This window comes from Megascapheus bottae, chromosome 3 (genome assembly GCF_031878675.1).
Source record: "Megascapheus bottae isolate mThoBot1 chromosome 3, mThoBot2.hap1, whole genome shotgun sequence".
In the NCBI taxonomy this organism is placed as follows: domain Eukaryota; kingdom Metazoa; phylum Chordata; class Mammalia; order Rodentia; family Geomyidae; genus Megascapheus; species Megascapheus bottae.
This window is the reverse complement of record NC_143511.1, coordinates 47,050,791-47,063,696: the sequence shown is the minus strand read 5'-3', so window position 1 is coordinate 47,063,696 and position 12,906 is coordinate 47,050,791.

Here is a 12,906-nt window from a genome sequence, read left to right as displayed (position 1 = left end):
TGAGTCATGCTGGAGACTTATAGGCTCAATCACTTCAAGAGGAAGGAGCGAAGGAAGGAAGGAAGGAAGGAAGGAAGGAAGGAAGGAAGGAAGGAAGGAAGGAAGGAAAAAAAAGGAAGGAAAGTTGACAAATGAAGAGGTTATCCATAAAGGAGAAGGAGAGCCTACATTCCAGAAACAAAACAATGATGTTCCAGTTAATGAGAAAAAATCTAGTGACAGGTGAGGAGCAATCAGTAGAAATAAAGAAGGTACTTGATAACCACATCTGCTCAGACAGAATACAACATTGAGGACCTCATTGTTCTCTTGGTTTCCACATGCCTCCTGTACCCCGTTGACACCCAAAGGTCTGTCCCTGGTGCACCCCATCATCTGTCCAGGCCTTGCACATACTCTCTGCTTACTTGTTTCCTGCTTTGCACCTTGCACAACACCTGATCCATGCAGGTTTCTCTGGCTTCCCTCATGGTTTCTGATGTTAGTGCTCAATTCTGCTCTCCTCTGATGTGCTTGTCACAGCCGTGATGTTGAGTGTACTACCGTGATCATTAAAATGTCCATCTTTCCTCTTCCCCACTACTCTGACAAAGGGCACACACTCTTTGTCCACGCTTTCCTCTCTGGCCCACACAGTTTGGTGTGAAGCAGGCATTCCGTAGGACAGCAAATGAGCAAATGAATGTTTCGGGATTGAAGGTGTTTCTAAGGAATAATGATGACCTAGATCCTTATAGCTAAATATGATGAATTGAAAAGAAAGCCACTTAGTGACTGCCACAAGAAAACCAGCTCCACTGGTAAATTATGATTAAGGTCACAGTACGTAACATAGGAAATTGAAGCTATGAACTCAAAGAAGGGAAGAGCACTCGTATAAAGGCTTTAAGGAGAGGAGAGACAAGGGATCCTGAACTTATCAGAGCTCAGATCTCTTTGCCCAATGATGCTGAAAAGGCCACCAGAGGTATTAAAATGGAAGCCCCGAGCATACAAGAAAATTGTAAGAAAAAGAGCAGAAAGGGCAAACTCAACAGTCCAATGGGTTTTATTTGAGAGGAAATTCTAGAAAGGGCTGGAGGAGAAACGGCTCAAACCTCATTCCCATATACCCCTTTCCAATCAGGGTCCCCTCACTCCAAATACTAGGCAGAAAAAATGAAGTCAGAGTGAGTGGTGAGATGCAGGAAGGGCAGGAGAGCCATCCCATTTTGAGCAGAGGATTTCAAGGCCTCTATAGCATCTGAGCCTACTAGAGACAGCCCTGATTTCAGGCTCTTTGCTGCAAAATCAAGCTTGCCTGTTCAGCGGGAAGGGGAGGTGAGATGACTCAACAGAAATGGTAACAAGGATAGTTCTAAGATATGACTGTCAGGAGGGAAGGTGAGTGCTTTCACTTCAAGTTATTTCCCATCAAAAAATGCCTCCCAAACTCAGAATAAGAATGAAAAAATAAACTGCAGCCTATAAGATGGTATAAGACTTCCAGGTGTTATGATGAGGAGGGTAGTTGAGATCTATTTTAATAATGCAAAATAAAGATCAAGTACATATGAGACAAAGTACCCTTTCCCCACCCTTTTGTGACTACCTCTTAAAACTGGCTTTGTTGCTTTTCTCTAGATTCCTTAATGCTCAAACTATGGTTCTCTGAGCAGCAGATCAACATCACCTGAGCACAAGCTAGATGAACTAATAAGTTTGACAGATACTGAAAGCGCCACCAGACCTACAAGGTGAGAATGGCAGGGGTAGACCCTCTGTGTTGAACCAGCCCTGCAGATGATTCTGATGCATGCTCCAGTGTGAGATATGCTGTCTCTACACTGAAGTGGTAATGCCAAAGAGCAGGGTTTGAATGAAGCCTTAGGCCAGAAGCCTTAGCCTTTACAGATAAATGTTGGCTGCTCAAAGGAGTTGGCATTATTATTTCTATTCCACAAGGAAGGAACTTGAGATGAGGTCATGAAGCAGCTTTGCTAGAGATTTGCAGCCTGTCTTACTTCTGGGTTTAGCTTTCAACGTCTACTTGTGGCATTTTCAGCTTCCCTAAGGCTAAGGTACTACATTCCTGGGTATCTTTTTTTTTTTATTCATATGACCAATAGTTTATTACCAGTATTATCCTAGAGAAGAGACAAAACACACTTCATTTCTCATGTAGTCATATATCAGCATTGTTCCTGAAGTTCAAGGTCTCTAGGTAACTCACTATATATACAATTAATTGGATAGTTATTATGATGCCTTTTATGATTTCTCAGAAATGGAAATAAGATTGGGTCCTAGTCTAAAGAAAAACTGAACTTAAGAGACGGTAAATATGCACAAACCTTTTATCTACATTAGAAATATCTCCTATTTCAAGACAATCATATAAAGTATGGGAATGAAACAGTCATTTTTTTATAGTAACTATTTTTTATTGTAATTAGTAAAAGGGTTACATGATATTTGCCAGATAGAAGGTGCATTAATTCACATACATTGATACCCTTTCACATGTCTTGGTACCCGTTTCCCTCCCCCCCCCACACCCCCCACCCGTCTTGGTTTTCCCCCCTTCCCTATCAAATTTCAAATATCCAAATACAAATAAATTCAATATATCAGATAACAAAGTGAGATACTATACCAATATGAGATAACCAAGGGACAGCAAAGGAGATGAGAGACAACATAGTACATTAAGGACAACAATCATTCATTATATGGCTTTTGTTTCACTATCCTGGAGGTCCTTTCAATTAGCTTCACATTATATGTCCTTATGTATCAAGATTTTGCTCTATTGCAAATCTCTGCTAGTAGAGCCCAAGGTTTCTACTGATTATGACGAATGAGGGAAACCATTGAGCCTAAGTTCCTTTGAGTCTGGCTTACTTCACTTAATATGATTTTTTCTAAGTCTTTCCATTTCCTAACAAATGGGGCGATGTCATTCTTTCTGACAGCAGCATAGAATTCCATTGTGTACAAATACCACAACTTGTTGATCCACTCATCAACTGAGGGACATCTGGGTTGGTTCCATATCTTTGCTATGGTGAATAGTGCTGCACCTTGCACTAGAATTAACTCCAAATGGATCAAAGACCTGGAGGTAAAAGCTGACACACTGAAAACTCTACAGGAAGGAATAGGAGATACACTAGGCCTCCTTGGCACAAGTCAAAACTTTCTTAATAAAGACCAAGAATCACAACAAATCAGAGAAAGGCTGGATAAGTGGGACTACATTAAACTGCAGAGCTTTTGTATGGCAAAGGACATAGCTAGTAAACTAATCAGGAAGCCTACAGAGTGGGAGAAGATCTTCACCAACCAAACAACGGACAAAGGCCTCATATCTAAAATATATCAACAACTCAAAAAATTGAATCACTCCAAAACTAACCTCCAAAGTAACAACCATCCCATTAAAAAATGGGCCAAAGACTTAAAGAGAGTCTTCTCTGAAGAAGAAACAAAAATGGCCTATAGACACATGAAGAAATGCTCAACATCTCTGGTCATAAAAGAAATGCAAATCAAAACAACTCTAAGATTCCACCTCACTCCAGCTAGAATGGCCAGGATCAGGAAAACGAATGACAACAGATGCTGGAGGGGATGTGGCCAGGAGGGATCACTACTACACTGTTGGTGGGAGTGCAAACTCGTTCAACCACTATGGAAAGCAGTGTGGCAGTGCCTCAAAAGGCTAAACACAGAACTCCCCTATGACCCAGCAATTTCACTACTGGGCATTTACCCAACCACCCAGAAACAAGGACATTCCTGGGTATCTTAAAACAAGAAAAAGTTATTGCTTCACAGTCTTGGAGGTTAAAAATCTGAAATAAAAAAAATCAGCAGGTAGGTTTATAGACACCTCATTCCAGTACCTGTCTTTCCAGTGCCTTCTATTTTCTGTGTATATCTAAATTTTATTCTCATACACAAGCCATTTATGTTGGATAAAGAGACTGTATTATTCACACATGTTCACATCCTGATTTAGCTAATTGCTTCTACAATGCCCCTAATAGCAAATAATACCACATTCTGTGGTACAGAGGGCCTTCTAGGGTCACTATTCAGAAGTATGGGCCAGAATTAGAGCTTCTATTGAAAGCAAAGACAGGTGGTTCAACTAACCTCTGTGATGATACAAAAGTGGTGTGTATTCTATAAAAACTGTACTTTGAATTCTGATCTTTTCAAGTCTAAGGAAAACACTATGTGTGTCCACTATGTGTGTCCTCAATCCAGTGGTGATGATATACTGTAACTTGAGGCATTCTCTAGGACTAGTCTTTTCCAGTCTATATCAGATGTATTTAAACATAATAGCTCTTCCTAGTGCCTTACTCAGTACCCATCCATTAAAACATATATTTCAAAGCAAAGAACAGAATATCTGTAGTTTATCATGTATTATTTTTGTGCCATCTGGGTAGAAGAGGAGACTCATTAAGTATGAAAAGTCAGAATATAAATTTATAGGACTATAAATTCATGACTACTCTCTTAATTTTTGATAAGCCTTTTGGGTTTCCAGACCTTCCTAGGGAAAAATTAGAAAGGATGTTAATCAAATTAGCAGCCATTCTAGGGTGTAAGCACAGGATGATGACAATTTAGTATCTGTCATGTGATCAATTACGTACAAACTTCTGTAAACACTGTGGGCTGAAGATGTTTGTCATACTTCAGCAACTTCTGTTTTAAAATTATGCAAGCCAGAAAATGATGGAGTGCCAAGACACAGATTTTCTCACGAAATTGTTTTTTTTTTGCCAGTCCTGGGCTTGAGCTCAGGGCCTGAGCGCTGTCCTTGGGCTTTCTCAAGGCTAGAGCTCTACCACTTGAGCCTCAGCACCACTTCCAGCTTTTTTTTTTCTATGTATGTGGTACCGAGGAATCAAACCCAGGTCTTCAGGCATGCTAGGCAAGCACTTTAACCACTAGGCCAAACTCCTGGCCCTCTCATGAAATTGTTATAAACACCAGTTATCCCTGAAGGTTGACACTAATAGATATGAAAACACCTCTTATTATTCCACACATGTAATTAAAGTGCCAACAAAAATAAATAGAAAGGAACAGCCATGGGGTAATTATGACATCTAATTTCCTGCATTTCATTGAATATAAACTAGCATCTAATTTTCAATAAGATTCAGGAAAATAAGAATTAATAGCATATCTTATAAAACCTAGGTGTTTTCTCTCATTTAGTCTTCATGTGACTAAAATCTTTCATTATTTAAAAAGCTAAATAAATTTTCTACATATTTTTAATACTTGAAATAGTGAACTCTGTGTTATAGCAAGGTATCTGAAATGCATATTTTTGTCAAAATATGTTGTAATAATAATTTATTCCCACAATTTCTAAAACCAGTAAACATTTATAATTGTTTAAAGTATTAATATAAGTCAATTCCTTTATATATTATCATATTATAAGTAGTATAATTCAATGAAAAGCAAAAAAAACAGACCCAGGAAATGGACAAGGAATAAAGGCAGTTTACTAAAATTATAATAATTATCAGGTGTATGAAAATATCTGGTGTCACAAAAAAGCTAAAATCATAACATTCCTTCTAAAGTAGTGAAAATAAATAAATAAGATTTTACCAAGTGAGTATCCTGAACATTTCAGGTAGAATAAAATCTACACACTATTGAAAAGCAATTCTCCTTTCTGTGGGGAGACAGGAAGGTCTCAACTAAAGTGTCAGGAAAACAGAAACTTATGAAAAGGTGACTGTTATAGCAAGGTAGTTACCACAGCACTGTACAATAGAGAAATAATGAAAATAACCTAAATATCCACATTAAGTTGTCTTCACAGTCTTATGTTGCCTTGTGCCACAGATTTGGCTGAGGGGCAAAAGAAAGTCTGGGAAAGAAAGCAACCAACTGAGAAAGAGCTGAACTCACTTTTCTAACAACAATGCTCATTTGACAATAAACCACTCCCTGATAATGACATTAGTCCTTTGATAAGGACAAAGCCTCAGGACCTAATCATCTCTTATTAAGCTCCATTTCCTAACCCCGCTGTACAGGGAATTAAGATTCTACCAGGTGTACTTCAGGATTACATGAAAACATCTAGAGATGAATGGTAATGCATTGATTTTTTTTACCAGACACTCTATTGTACATAAAGTTATACATGTCTCTTAAAACATATTTTGACCTGTATCCTTCACACATTTTTAAGATGAAATGGTTAAATTATTTTGCTCAAAATATTAGACAAGTATGCTGCTTAATTTCCAAGAATGTATAATTTTTTAACATATCTCTGGTTTTGTTTTCAGATTTTTTGACTCTTATTAAGGTTGGTTTCAAGGGACAGAATATGTTTTGTGTCTAGTGTTCATTTGGTAAATCTCTGGATCTCCATCACTGTGTCTTCATGTTTTAGGTCTGTCTATTATAACACTCCTAAAATCACTTCTTTTTGAGGGGGGTTAGTTGTGGGGCTTGAACTCTGGGCCTGGGTATTGTCCTGGAGCTCTTTAGCTCAAGGCTAGTGCTCTCCCACTTGAGCCACAGCACCACTTCTGTTTTTCTGGTGGTTATTTGGAGATGGGAGTATCATGGACTTTTTTGCTTGGGCTGGCTTTGAACCATGATTCTTAGATCTCAGCCTCCTGAGAGGCTAGGATTATAGCATGAACCACTCGTACCAAGCTAAAAGCACTTTTTTTTTTGCCAGTTCTGGGCTTGGGGCCTGAGCACTGTCCTTGGACTTTCTCAAGGCTAGTGCTCTACCTCTTGGGCCACAGCACCACTTTCAACTTTTTCTGTGTAACGGGTACAGAGGAATCGAAACCAGGGCTTCATGCATGCTAGGCAAGTACTCTACCACTAGGCCAAACTTCCAGCCCCATCACTTTTTATTCTGAAGTTTTCCTTTAATTGAAGCATTTGATCTGCTCATTTAGTATAATTGCTGATGTTTTTGAGTTTAAATCTGTAATCTTGGTCTTTATTCTCTATATTCTATCTCTCACTTTTTTCACTGTGTCAATTCTCTGTGCTTATATTCCTACTATTAAGTTGAAAATCATAGACTCTTCTGAATTAATAGCTACCCTTAGAAATTACAACATCCATTATTAATTTATTAGAATGTAATTTCTTTTTAATATTCTTGTCCTATACTTGGACAAGGCAAGGACTCTACAATACTTGAATTCCATTTACCTGTTTCCTGATTTATGACTGTAAGACACTTTTATTATTGTTTTATACAGCCAATATTCATTTAGATATACACATAAATTTCTTTCTATTGCTCTTCCTGTCTCTCCTACCTTCCATCTGGGAGCATTTTTATTCTGCCTAAAAAAATAGGCTTTGCAATTTCCATAAGAATAGGTGTGCTGGTGATAAATCCTATTTTACTTCCTCTGAAAATGTCTTCATTTCATCTTCACTTTTTAAAGATGAAAATGAGATTTTTATATTGGCAGTCTCTTTTTTCACCACTCCCATTTTTTCTAACTCTTATCACTGTTCATACAAAGCCAGCTCAGAATCCAGTGTTTGTAATCTATAAGCAGTAAGGCTTCACTTGTTCATCTGGGCCTTCCCTGAAGCTGCTTGCAAGATATTTCTCTAAGTCATTTATTTTCAGCAGTCAAGCTTCAGATGAACAACCAACAAAATTCCTTTTCATTTATCCTGATTCTAGTCTGTATGACTTCTTAATCTGCATCTCTACGCTTGTTAAAATAGTGTTGACAATGCCTTTGCCACTTTCTCTTCCATCATTACTTCTGCCACATTCTTTCTTGCACTAAATGACCCATGTCACAGGCTTTTTCACCATTTCCAGCATGTTGACCTTTCACTTTGCTTTTCTACCCTCTTTATCTCTCTATGCTTAATTCAGATTATCTTTTGCGAACTGTTTTTTATAACTACATCAAATTTTCATTACTTGCATCAATATACAAAAATAGAGTTGGTTTTGACACTGGATTCTATAAAGTGACCTTGATAAATTAATCTGCTAATTATAATAGTTGGTTTAAAGATTTTTAAATTTTTTTTCTGACTTGGAACACATGGAACAGTAAGCACTCAGGGTATGAATTGCAATTACTTCTCCCTTTGCACTGTTTGATTTCTTTTCCTTGATTTGTGGCATAGAGTCAAGCCATCCGGAAAACTTTCAGGATCAGGGCTAATAGCAAGCATAATTTTTACCCCATCAGCTCAGGAGATTTTCTGTGGTTTCATTGCTTGTCTTGTTTTGTCTGGCTGTGGTTGTTTTGTTTGTTTTCGTGTCGTTCCTCAGGCTTGAACTCAGGGCCTGGGCAAATATTTTTGTGGTTTTTGAAATAATGATATTTTATTTCTTCTTTATTTTGTGATTGATTTAAAAATATCTGAGTAATTCTGCATTCTAAGAAAAATCATAATGTAGTTATACTATATACATACTTTGTAATTGATGTCAGTATTTCTTTTGAGATTTTTGCTTATGCATTCATAAGAGTAACAGGCCCATAAGAGTAATAAGGCCCTGTCTTATTATGTTCTTTCAGTAAATGGCCTGGGAACGAGGTGTGGTGGCTCACACCCGAAATCCTAGCTACTCAAGAGGCTGAGATCTGAGGATTATGGTTCAAAGCCAGCCCAGGGACTAAAGTCCCTAAAGAATGTGAGACTCTTATCTCCAGTTAACCACCAGAAAACCAGAAATGGTGCTGTAGCCTTGAGCTGAAGAGCTCAGGGACAGTGCCTAAGCCCAGAGCTCAAGCTCCATGACCGACTAGATAGATAGATAGATAGATAGATAGATAGATAGATAGATAGATAGCCTGGGATTTTTTTTTTGCCAGTCCTGGGCTTGGGCTTAGGGTCTGAGCACTGTCCTTGGACTTTCTCAAGGCTAGAGCTCTACCACTTGAGCCTCAGCACCACTTCCGGCTTTTTTCTATGTATGTGGTACCGAGGAATAGAACCCGGGTCTTCATGCATGCTAGGCAAGAGCTCTACCACTAGGCCAAACTCCCGGCCCCAGCCTGAGATTTTTTGGTTGTTGGATTCTTTCAGGCATATTCTGGAATTGCCTTAATTTAACTTTAGGACTAGAGACAGTTCTAAACTTGGCTTCTGGCTGTCCCTATGAGATACTAGGTTAAATACTGTAAAATATTAAATTGACATTTGTGTAGGCAAAATATAAAACAAAATGCTATTAAAAATAGGTTCCAATCATTAAAAAAATCCACCCCTTATTATTTTCGTCAATGCTTACAAAAAATCTCCATTGGCCTGGGAGATAAATGCTATAAATTCATTATTTTTAAGAAAACAACAATAGGTAATATGTCTGACTAAGAATGATATACCACATGTCCAGCCCACTCCAGCCCAAGAAAATTTGAAAATAAGGAAGGTAAATGACACATTAAAATACATGTCCCTTTTATTCATAGTCTTGTTTTTTAAGTTTCCCAACAGGTGTTTTCTTTTAATAAGATGTTATCTAAAAAGAGGAGGAAACCAATAGTCTATATACACTGGAGAGTGTTAAAATAAGCTTCAATAAATGGCTTGGGAGGGCTCACCACCAGATGATCTATAATGTGTGTCACTGTTCTGGTCCTGGGGAACCGCAACGAATGGCTCTGCTGAGTAATAAATACGTTCACAGAAAGCATCACTGAATCATTCATAGTCTCAAGAATGAAAAATGAGGCTATAAAATGCATGAAGAACAACATAAGAAATATCAAAGTAAAGTAAAGGGGATCTTGGAAGGAGAAAATGACTAAATTCCCCATTAGAACACAGTGTGACAACAAAAATATTTATATTTCCATAGAGCTCTAACACTCTAGGATAAAAGGATCTGTTCCAAGCAGTGACCACTATAGCAGACACATATCTTTGTAGTAACTGGAGAACATATGCTTGATTCAGTGCATGTCTTATCATCAGTGTCAATGAATATTTATTGAGTTAGAGAGCATTTAGCCATGCCTGCAAACACTTGCAGTAAAAAAATATAGAAAAGATCCAGTCCTTTTCCCTTGGGACATTCCATTTCAAAGAGCAAGATGTATCCATAGCTATTCTCTTTCAATGGACCTATCTTTTTTTTTATCTATGTGAGGATTTATAACCGAATCCTCTTTCCACCAAATCCAAATGAGGATTAATTTGATGGCATTAAATGCTTTTGAAGTAATGGAAAAGACATCAAACTTGATGATTATGTACAAAAATATCGTTCCAGCTATAGGGAATTTAAGAAATCATGGCTTGCAGGAGAAACTACAGGCAGCCAGGGATTATGAAATAAATGCTAGTGCTGTGGGCCAGATCACCAATTCACCAATTTCTTTCTCCCTATCCATCCTGCCCTCTCCCCACCTCTCTCTCTCCATCTCCCCCCTCCATCTCCCCCTCTCTCTTTCCCATGAAATCCAAAACCCTCTCTATCTCTCTATTTTTGGTTTGAGTTCAGAGTAAGACTACCTTTCTTTCAGAAGTTCCCTTGGCAAGTCTAATGACAAATACTAATCACTTCTTGACCTTAGAGTGGAGAAAGCCACAGAGCAGAGTGGCAGGTATGATCCTAAACCTTACACAATTGTAAGATCCTTTTAAGAACATCCCATAAAATAATAAGTATAAAAGTAGGTGGGAAAGCATTAGAGAACAGGGCCCTGCAACCTTAGTTTCCTTATTTTACAAAGTATGTACTTCTATGAGTTGGAGTTTGTCAAGGGCCTGGGTATTTTTCCTTAACTCCAGCTGCCAGCTGCCCTTAGGGAAACTAGCTACATCTTCTGGGTTTCCTGTCATTTTAAAAGCATCTAGGTTTTGCAGGCTTATGCGACAATGGGACAGTTCTCTTACTGTTAAATAGTAGAAAGGAATTGATGTTTAAGATGCAAAAAGATGTGTGTAAGACTCCGTGTTTGATTGTCAGGTTGGTAGAGTGACTGAGGCCAGAAGAAGGCTGTGGCCCAAGTCTAGCACCTGGCACTTCTCAGCTCCCACCCTCATGGTGGCTAGTGGAGAGGAACAGTGATACCACAGAAGTCCAGTGGAAAATGCCTCCCATGTCAGGAATGACTCCACGAGGAGAGAGGACTGACAAAAAGAAAACATTACTACAGCGTGGCCGAAGATGACACACTGAATGTGGGAGTGGAATAACTGCTTCTAGACCCATTTCCTTGGAGATAGGTTAAATCATGGCCCCTTACACAGTGGTTAGACAGCTAGGGCTAGACCAAGGTCTGTTTGTATAAATTACCAGTTCCCTTCCGGAATGGTGGCTGGCTGGCAGTCTAACTCTGTAATAATGGTGTGCTTGGGAAGGTGGGGAGATCAAAGGAGGAACTCCTTCATGGGTCTCTGGAAAAGGGAACAAGAGTGGGCACTTCTTAGGAAGCAGCATTTAAGAAACACAAGAGAAAAGGCTTTTATTTCTATAGAGCCAAGAGTTGATTGTATAAATGAATGCTTTCTCCTGGAGTTCATTTTGATAAGCATCATTTTATATGGTCATATGCACACAGGTATTTGGGCCATTCTGATCCTCTCCTAAAAATACCCTCCCTTGTCTTCACTTGGAGTGCTGTTTAATTAGGCATGTCCAAGAGTATGTGTCTCACTGTTTCTGTGATTCCCCTTCTCCTCCTCAAATCAGATAAACTTATATACAAGACACAGGGTACAGGAAAACAACACAACGCAAAACCAAACAGTGAGAAAAGGGAATAAACCAAAGTAGGGAAAAGAGAGAAAAAAGAAATAACTGCAAAAAGTCCAAAACCCAATTCGACAGTGGCACTCCTTGGACACTATGTTGAAATGAACTTTACAACTTGAGGTTGTGTGAGGGGGGCAGGAAGGGGAAAAGTGGGAGAAAATGAATGAGAGGGTAACACTCTTCAAAAACAAAATGTACTCATTACCTGAACGAATGTAACTATAACCCCTCTGTACATCACCTTTATGGTAATATTTAAATTAATAAGAAATAACAAATGCCTGTGGGCCTTTCTGGACTTGTAGATTCCTGCTGAGATGCACCGGACAACAGGCGTGGCATCAGCCAAGTCACTCTCGCCTCAGTCTCTCTGCCAATCTGACCCCCAAGGATTGAAGCTTACACACATATTCTGCTTCTGAAATTTGCCATTTTTTCCCAATAGTTAGCAAGGAGACGATGGTCGTATAATCATCCAGATACCTAGATATCCTTTAAAATGCCAGAAGATCCAAAGACCCAGGAAGTTTCTGTAAGGGCAGCTGGCAGATGGAATTGAGGAGAGGCTGCCTTGGCCCTTGGTGCCTCCTCCTTACTGCCCTCTTCCTGATCCACACGTTCATAACTCTCATCCTGAATGGCTCTCCAAGCTTTTCAGTACAATGGACCACTGACACTGGAAGAACTCCATGTAAGCAAGTAGGCTGAGTCCCAGCTGTCCTACCCTCTGACTTCCTCCTTGGCATCCTGGCTGACATATCCCAGTCTCAGCTCTATCTGCCGAGAGTGGTGGTGGTGGGAATCTTGGGCTCTCAATCTGGTTTCTTAGCGTCCTCCCAAGGAGAAGGTAAGTTTCCTTTCCTACAAGAGTTAGCTACGGCAATGTCTGGTCAACAATGTGTTAACAAGAAGGCTTTGGTATTATCGTTGTCCTTGGTGTGCATTTTGTCATTCATTTAATGCAGACTTTGGTGTTCAAGACACTTCATCACCACCACTCTCCAGTAAACGCTGCCCTTGAGGCCCTCATGTGGGATGCAGTGACCAGGGCCGGACAACAGAGCTCTGCACACCAGTTAGAAGTTTCCTTACCTTCCACTCCCCATTCACACCCAGGGTCACCAGGACAGGTGCAGACCATAGGACAAGTAAGGACC